This window comes from Malania oleifera, chromosome 5 (assembly GCF_029873635.1).
Source record: "Malania oleifera isolate guangnan ecotype guangnan chromosome 5, ASM2987363v1, whole genome shotgun sequence".
In the NCBI taxonomy this organism is placed as follows: domain Eukaryota; kingdom Viridiplantae; phylum Streptophyta; class Magnoliopsida; order Santalales; family Ximeniaceae; genus Malania; species Malania oleifera.
In genome coordinates, this window is record NC_080421.1 from 84,927,398 (window position 1) to 84,936,012 (window position 8,615).

At 35.3% G+C, this 8,615-nt stretch overlaps 1 non-coding gene across 1 annotated transcript; it reads left to right on the plus strand.

The window, feature by feature from the left end:
• Nucleotides 1–6,534: 6,534 nt before the first annotated feature.
• Nucleotides 6,535–6,640, plus strand: LOC131156811 (small nucleolar RNA R71). The gene has a single exon (XR_009137081.1). It is a non-coding gene; the product is annotated as a small nucleolar RNA R71 (small nucleolar RNA).
• The last annotated feature ends 1,975 nt before the right edge of the window (nt 6,641–8,615 follow it).

Below are 8,615 nucleotides of genomic sequence, written 5' to 3' on the forward strand. Positions count from 1 at the left end.
TCAGTGATGTTATTAATGATGTGTTTTCTCCGCTGTTATTGATATTATATGAGAAGCAGTTTATTCTTATATATATATATATATATATATATATATATATATATATATTAAAACTTATCTGCCACCCACTGTTATAATTTATTCCCCTCTTTACTGAGAAGTGTCTCACCTTAGCGGATGATCAACTTTTCAGGTTCTTCTGGAGAATGGGCTTGAAGGCCTAGGCTGAGACTATTTTTGGTAGTTTTCTTTTTAGGGTATTGTGAGATACTAGTAAATATATAGATAAATTTGTACATGACTATATTTTAAATGCTAGTTGTAGATACGAATATCTGGATGTTGTAGTGTTCATTTTTGGGATGTTTATAGAACTCTGGTATTTATTTGAGGTAATTTATTTATATTCCACTGTGTGTATGTTAATTATGGTATCAGAGATACGGGATTGAACAGCGTGACACTCAGGTCCCACCTGGTGGGCTTGGGGCATCACATTATTCCATATGCCTTTATGAAGAGCATCATTGCACTGAACTCATAGCTATCAGCTGTTATTCATTATTCATATTATCTCCTTGATGGATAGCTCATTTTGAACTATTGATTATACTATTGGATTGCTTGCTTTAAATGGCATCTAGATGATGCATATTATCATGATTTGTCTAATAAATTACCAGTTTTTGAAGCAATTTTTTTTTTTTTAGGAAAATGTCCCTATTACAGTGTGCATGCTGATCAAATTTTTCTAAAAATTATCCTTACTGCATACATCTTATTGGTTTTAGAAAAATTAAACCCTATGGACTTACATGCTTCATTGCTTTGTTTTTGAGTCCAAAGGTTGTTTACGCTCCTTGAACATCATAATCATGCTTCATGAATATGTTCGATATGGATTGTTTTGGTGAAAATTGCACACCTTGCAAAACTTGATTTCAAAATTTCTATTGCTTGTATGTTTCATAAATTCTATTTTGATTAAATTGATAGGGGGAGCCTCTATTTTTCAAGATAAAATTCTTTTTGCTCTCCTACCTGGCTTGCCTAAAAATTAATTTTAAAGTTTCTTTTACAGCAATGCCATGATATCTTTTCTAGTAGAAGTGGTCGAAGGATCAAAATGCTTGCCTGTCTTTTTGTGTGATAACATCCTTGTTACGCACAAGCAATTGTTTGCATCTAAGTTGCTTTGAAATTGAAAGGGGGAGCAACTCAACTTAAAATACTACGACTCTAAAATTCCTTAACAATTCTAACACTTACATTCATGTTCTTAATGTATATATTGAGAGGTTTGTTTTATATTGATCATGAATATTGGATGTATTTGAATCATTGCATGCACTGCCTTGGACTATACTAAATATCTTGCATGTTGAATGATGGGCTATACTTGTAATCAATCAGGTCTTTGATTTCTTTTTGGGAAATGCTCTATTTTCAAACGACATGTTGCCAAAATTTCAAAAATTTCTCCTAGAATTAAATCTTATATCTGAATGTCTTTTATCTTATGTTTACTTTCCTACCTTAGCCCCTTCTTGTTGATGTCAAAAGGGGGAGAAGTGTCTAATTAAAAATTGGGAAATTTAAATGCATATTAATTGAGCTTTATTGATAACTATAGATTGAATGCATAATTTGTGTGTGGTTGTCTTCTTTTGTCATATGCCTGCACATTAAATTTAAATTCTATGCACATACTTAGGGGGAGTCTATTTGGCTCAACCCACTTTTGCAAATTATTTTTTTCATCATCAAAAAAGGGGAGAATGTTGGTTTTATGAGTTTAATCCCATTTTGATTATGACAAAACCAATGTTTCTCACATGTGCCCTAAGTTTGTGTGCAGTTTCATTCTTGCATGAGATGGCTAAGTCTTACATCATATGGTGGCATATGGAGATACAAGGGAAATGAAGACCAAATTGTTTTTATTTGTATTTAATGATTAATTTAATTTTAGGTATGTAATATATTACGGTTTATAATAACTGCATCACATGCATGATAAGACCTATCTTTACTCTTGAAAGGGCTTCGGCAGACCGAATTCAGTGCGTTAAAAATGCCTCGGTCGATTAAATAGGTAAAAAGTCAATATGTTAACTTGGCTCAGGCGACCGGTCCAAAATGAACACATTATTCACGATTGACCGAACATAACAGTTGTCATCTTTTACCTTCCCCGGGCGCCCGAACTCTAAGTTCAAAAATACCCCAGGTGACCAAAGAATGAAGTTCAACAAACCAAACCATTTACTGAGTGACTGAACCTTGACCGTTTGGAAAATCGCATTGGCTCAGCCACCAGAACTTTCCCTCAAGCACCCGAAGTCATAAAGTGAAATTTTTTGTCTATGGTTGTTCAGGCAACCGGCACTAAGGATTAGGCGATCGAAACTCTTAGGTTGTTATACTTTTAACCGTGGTAACTAGCTCTAAATAGGGTTAATTATTAATTAAAGTTTTTAGAAATTCCCTCTATGTCCCTAACGATCTAAAATTAAGGGAATTCTATATATACCCCTCATTTTTCTAGATTAGCACATGATTAACAATATAATTGGACAAAAAAAAATCTCTCTGATTTTCTTGAACTCCATTTGTATATACTTCATATATTCAAGCCTATATTTCATAATCTCTTATATTCTTACTTGAAAAATATTTTCTAAAGCTAGAGAATATTATTTGCCTACTCCTTTCTAGCAAACTAATTGCAAGTTAAAGGGAGTTTAATTTTCATTTCCTGTGTGCCTACATTGATTTTTTCTTGAAGCTCATTACTCTCATTTTTGCGTATTGATTGATATTTTTCTTGGAGAGTAAAGTTAGGGTTTTTCTCAAAGTATTTGACTGATAAATATTTTTTTGAGAAGCACTCTTGTTAACTTCTAAGTCTTGGTATCTTCATTGCCAAATTCGAAACCTTACTTGCATTTTTGATAAAGTACTTTTGAGCAAACTTGAACCCTAATCTTGTTTGTGCTTATACTTGAAAAATATTTTGATTTTATTTTTCTTCAATCAAAGGTAATTACTCTCACGTATACACACATATATACACTGTTATTGAGAGCTGAAGTAGTGTTTTAGTAAATCTCACTTAAGCATTAGATCTTATCATCTGTAAGTGCATATATTCTAGATCATAATATTGTACAAATCTGCTTGTGTTAGAAGCATTCAAATTGTACACAAAAATGCGTTGATTATCGTTTGTATTCCAGGTGTGGCCTGATGGAGTGTTGATCTAGTCCGTAAGGATTGGTTGTAAAGGTTGAGGTTAGCCCTGGTAATTTGACCTGGTATTGTATTAGGTGTCACTCCACCCATTAAGCGAGTCATAGTGGAATCCTCTTACTTGTAAGCTTGAGGTGGGGACGTAGACAGTATTGGCTGAATCTCGATAACATATTTGGTGCAACTTTTGTTTTTTTACTCATTCACTTTCAACACATGTATGTTTTATGTTTGATTTACTATATGCAGTTTGATTATTTGAATATTTGATTGGGTTTATGATTATATAGAAAGATCTAGGCTTGCGTAATACTATTTGTGGAATTTGAATTGACCTAGGAGAAAATTTTTAAATACCCAATTCACCTCCTCTTGGGAGTACACCAATTCCAATAGGGTCCTTCACCCTAGCATCTTCTCACCTACTCTCCACATTCAATCAAGACCACCCTAGATTCACCTATTCATAGACTTGGTGTGAATACAACTCATGCATTGGACAGCTGAAGAGTCTTCTAGAATCATGTGTTGTGTCCCTAACTCAACCTTTATATATATATATATATATATATATATATATATATATATATATATATATAAAACAGATATTCAACATATTTTTCATTTCTTATTTCTTTTTGTTTCTTTTGCTCATTCTTTTTACATTCTTTCTTTCCATGGTTACCTAGGATTATTTTCACAACTTTTTATGTTTTCATACCTCCAATGGAAAATTAGGCTCAAGAAGGAGTCCGTAAAATAATTATTTGTCTTGGAGTAGCCCAATTTTCACATCTTGAGTAGGCTATACGACTTAGGTTTATATATCCCCACTAGAAATCACCTCTAGGCTAGCAAATTTAAGAACCGAGACTAGTGTACAATGAAAAGCTAGAAAAAGAGAAGTTGAGTTCCCTAAACTCAGAGTTTGACGTCAACAACTCAAGAAATGAACGAATGACTCAACAGTACCTCACAAGGTGTCATAGTCGCCACGGTTGTTCTCTTAGTGCTCTCAAGGAACCCTAAGTTCTACAAATCACATGTAAGTGCGTTTTTAGCCTCATGAAGTACCATGTGAATACAAGAGTTTATATAACCATATTAACACAAATGAATCACTAGTCAACCCACATAGAGTGTCATATTAGTACATAGGCTATGTTATGTGAAACTACATACAAATAACTCACTACTTCATTAGTAAGCATACTAAAATCATATAATTGATAAGCCTATGCATGTAACATCTAAGTAATATAAGAGTATGTAAAGGGTATAGTAGATGTTAACATGGCCTGAAACAAGTGATGTTTACTGAAAAAAAAAAAAAAATTTTAAAACTTGTCATTTTGTGCTTACAATGTGCCATGTACTATTTTCCTACTCCCTACCCTTAACTTAAAACTTCAGTGTCCTAACTGAAGTGTGAAAAGAAAGAACTTGGGAATCATGCGAAAGGAAACATTGCATGGTGCAATGAAGTCAATTAGTGTACCTGCGAAAATAACAACCACATATGATCTAGAAAATTCCATGCATGCAATAGTACACTGAAAAAAAAAAAAAAGTCATGTAGATCAAAAGCACCATGTAATTTCATTTAAATCATAAAGGCAGCACAATTTATAAAGAATGTCAGAGTACAAGCACAACCCTTCCAAAAGCATGGTGAAATGCAAGAGATGAAATTACAAAGAAAAGAAAAGAAAGAAAAGCAACAAAAACGTGCCTAAACATAGTATATATGCAGACCACAAAGCAACAGAACCCAACAGCTAGTCCTACATCTATCTACACTACACTATACAACTTATAGACTTAACGAAAGAAAAAAACTTTACGAGTTGCCCCCGTAAGCGCTAAGTTTACTGTCTTCAGCCAGACGCACTAAATGCTCATGTCAGATTCAACCAGGGTCAATAATAAGAACCTTCTCCACTAATCCCTCAGTAGCCCACTTCACACATGTCTAAGGTCTTCTCTCTAGACTAGAAGTTGAGTCACAAATAGCAGAAATTTTCTCACACAAGTCCTCTAGGCCTGAGATGGAAGGGCTATTAAGCTGAAGATTGATTGCGTCTGTGAGAGGATGGTTGACCCCAACTTGGTTAAATGTGTCCGTTATGGACTCAACAGTAGTTGTCTTCTTAGTCTTGGGGTTCGAGTGAAGAGTTAAGTGATATGGCACTATAGAGATATAATGGGGCAATGCTCCATCATTGGAGGAGGTGGGCATCACGGGATTACTTGGATAAGAAATGGTTGCATGGTTCAAGACTAGGCTCTATCCCCATATTCTCCTTACCTATACCTGCATCCAATTTCTTCTCGACCTTGTTTTCTACCTCCCTACCACTTCTAAGGGTCGGGCTTGGGTTTGCTCATGATATGTCAAATTGCTAGAAACCAGATCACTCTCTACCCCTTGTTGTCCTTTTGGGTTGACGAGGGATTGACTTGGCAACTTATCCTTATTCTACCTACTCAAGGATGTAGCTAGTTGCCCCATAGTGGCCTCAATCTTCTCTATGGACTGTGAGTGGGAATGAAGCAATTACCAATTAATCTAACAATCTGCCTCAATACCCTTCAGGGCTTTCAACATTGTCTCTTGGAAAGAATAATCATGTTGAGACTGTAGAGGAGGAGGTGTTGATAAGCTAATTGGCAAGGGTCAAACATGGGAGGAGTTTGAGGAATAGAATTTTGACACTGTCGAGGAGGTGGAGCATTGGAATGTTGCTGAGGTCTTTGGACTGGAATATTCAGAGCTTGTGGCCTCCAAGGGAAGTTAGAATGTTGACTCCACCCAGGATTGTACATTTTTGAATATGGATCATTGGTTGGCATATTGTACCAATTGTGGGTGGAGTTAACTTCCTTTTGCACAAACTCAGGTGTGGGGGGCGCATAGGGGCAATTGTAACAAGTATGAAAAGGGTCGAAGCATATGGTGCACAACTCTGCATACGCTACCAGTTGAGGTGGTTGTCCTGAAGACAAGACCTGATCAAGTTTCTTAATGATCATGTGTAGAGTGGGCACAAAGTCATGGTCAGTTGCTAACTCATAAGCTTTTTGAGGGTATGAATAAGAAGTGTGGGAAGGTTCACGAGTAGCAACACTATAATGTTGGGAATTCTCGGCTAGGTTCTCAAAGAGAGTCCAAGCCTTATTTTCATGCTTTGTGAGAATGTACCTCCACATGATGCATCGGCCATTGACCGATCACGCTCAATTAAGCCCTCATAAAATTTTTGAACTAATTGGCACCTAAGGAGTTGATGATGTGGGCATGTGTGCAAAAGGTCCCTAAAGCACTCCCAAGTATTAAAAAATTGCTTACCATCTATCTGTGAGAAACTAGTGACAGCTCTTCTAAGCTGGTTAGTCTTCCTAATTAGGAAGTACTTCTTTAAAAACTTAAGTTGCATGGTGGCCCAGTTGGTTACCAAGTTTGGCTCTGGGACGTTAGCCAATAGTTGGCCTTATCTTTTAGAGAGAAGATGAAAAGCCTTAAGCGGAGGGCATCATCACTAAAATTATGCATTTGGATGGTGGAGCAAATTTCGAGGAATTCATCTAGATGCTTATAAGGATTTTCATTTGAATTTTCATAGAAGTTGGGAAGCATCGAGATGATGGAAGTTTTGATCTAAAACAGAGCTAGCTCCATATTCAGGTATCAGATGTAAGGTAGCGAAGTGTATGTGTTGGGTACAAAGTAGTCCCTAAGAGGCCTAAGTGGTTGCTCCATCACCATAGGTTGGCGGGGAGCTGGGGTTTTGACATTTGGTTAGTGGGAACCGATGGATGTTCAACCATTATCTTAAGTTCAGATGACTTTGCAAACTTAGGATTCGAAGTGGGTTTCCTAAGGGACCTACGAGATCTCTCAATATTGAGGTCTATAGGTATTAGCTCAGGATCCAGAGAATGCAAACCCAACATACACAATTAAAGCACACAGAATCAAGACTTCAGTATGTGAAAGAAAAACAAAAATAAATGAAAAATAAAGAAACATTACTCTAAACAGGAAATTGGCTAATAACCGTAATCAAGTCCTCGGAAACGGTGCTAAACTTTGGTAGACTCGCCAAGCCTTGGGTCCTTAACTACCAAAAATACAATTTATAATATCGAACTAATCCCAAGTTCTGTAGAAAGTGAGAAAGTCGGGTATCGATCCTCAAGGACTTAGATGCAATTATTATCCACTTCCAGATTAGTTTATTATGGCTGTGTGTAAAAAGAAAGTAAAAAAGAGAGGTTTTGAAAAGGGTTTTTCTAATAACTACTTGAAAGCATGTAAAATTTATATTAACTCTACTAATACAAAGCAATGCTCAATTATGAATTTGACTTAAGATGTTATGTGCGTAATCTATGTTCGGTTAATTATTTGTAATAGGGTTAGACGGTGAAAGGAGCCATTCGATGGCATAGGGTAGCAAGGGTGCACCAACCATCTAGAGTACGGTCTGGAACCAAAGTATACCTTATCACAACGATCACAATAACCTTTTTAGATCTGCAGCCTATTACATATACCTGACTAAATCTAAAAAAAAATGCTATCCTATCTCTAAAGCTTCATCACAATCAAATCAGTAAAGGAAAGCATGTAAAGATGAAAGCAGATAAATGAAAGCATAAAGAGAAAGCATGTAAAAAGATCAATCCTTCTGCAACCGAGTGTTTGTCACAAACACCAGAGAATACAATGGAACGGTCCTCTAATCTACACGGAAAGCACTGTAGTAACTTAAAAATTTGCTCTGATACCAACTGTAGTGACCCAAAAATTTCAACAGCGGAAGACCTCAAATATATTTACTAGAGTACTAAAAACTTTTTATTACAACAATATCTCTAATATCAAATTTAATACATCCTTAGGAAATTTCAAGATAAACTAAAAATAACAAAATTAATATTTAATTTACACCACTCCTTCTAATCCCAACCATGCTTCCACTGTGCTACTCTGGTTTCAACTATGCTCTTGAAGATATCTAAAATGTATAACAGTAATTGGGTAAGACACCTCTCAGTAAGTATAGATTAGATTATTATCAGTGTGTGGCTCAAATGAGGTTTAGTATAAAAATAACTCAATTAACAAATTAACTGTTAAAAACTGCCTTTGAATAAATGTGAATCATTTTTATTTAAAAGACATATGTATATATATATATATATATATATATATATATATATATATATATATACCTCCATTTATACCTTTTTTTTCATATCACATTTTAGCCTTACTACCTGAGCTCTGTTCACATATACGCGTATACTTTTCCTTACTGAAAATTATCTGTTAGGCCCTTCAAATATGGCCATTTATA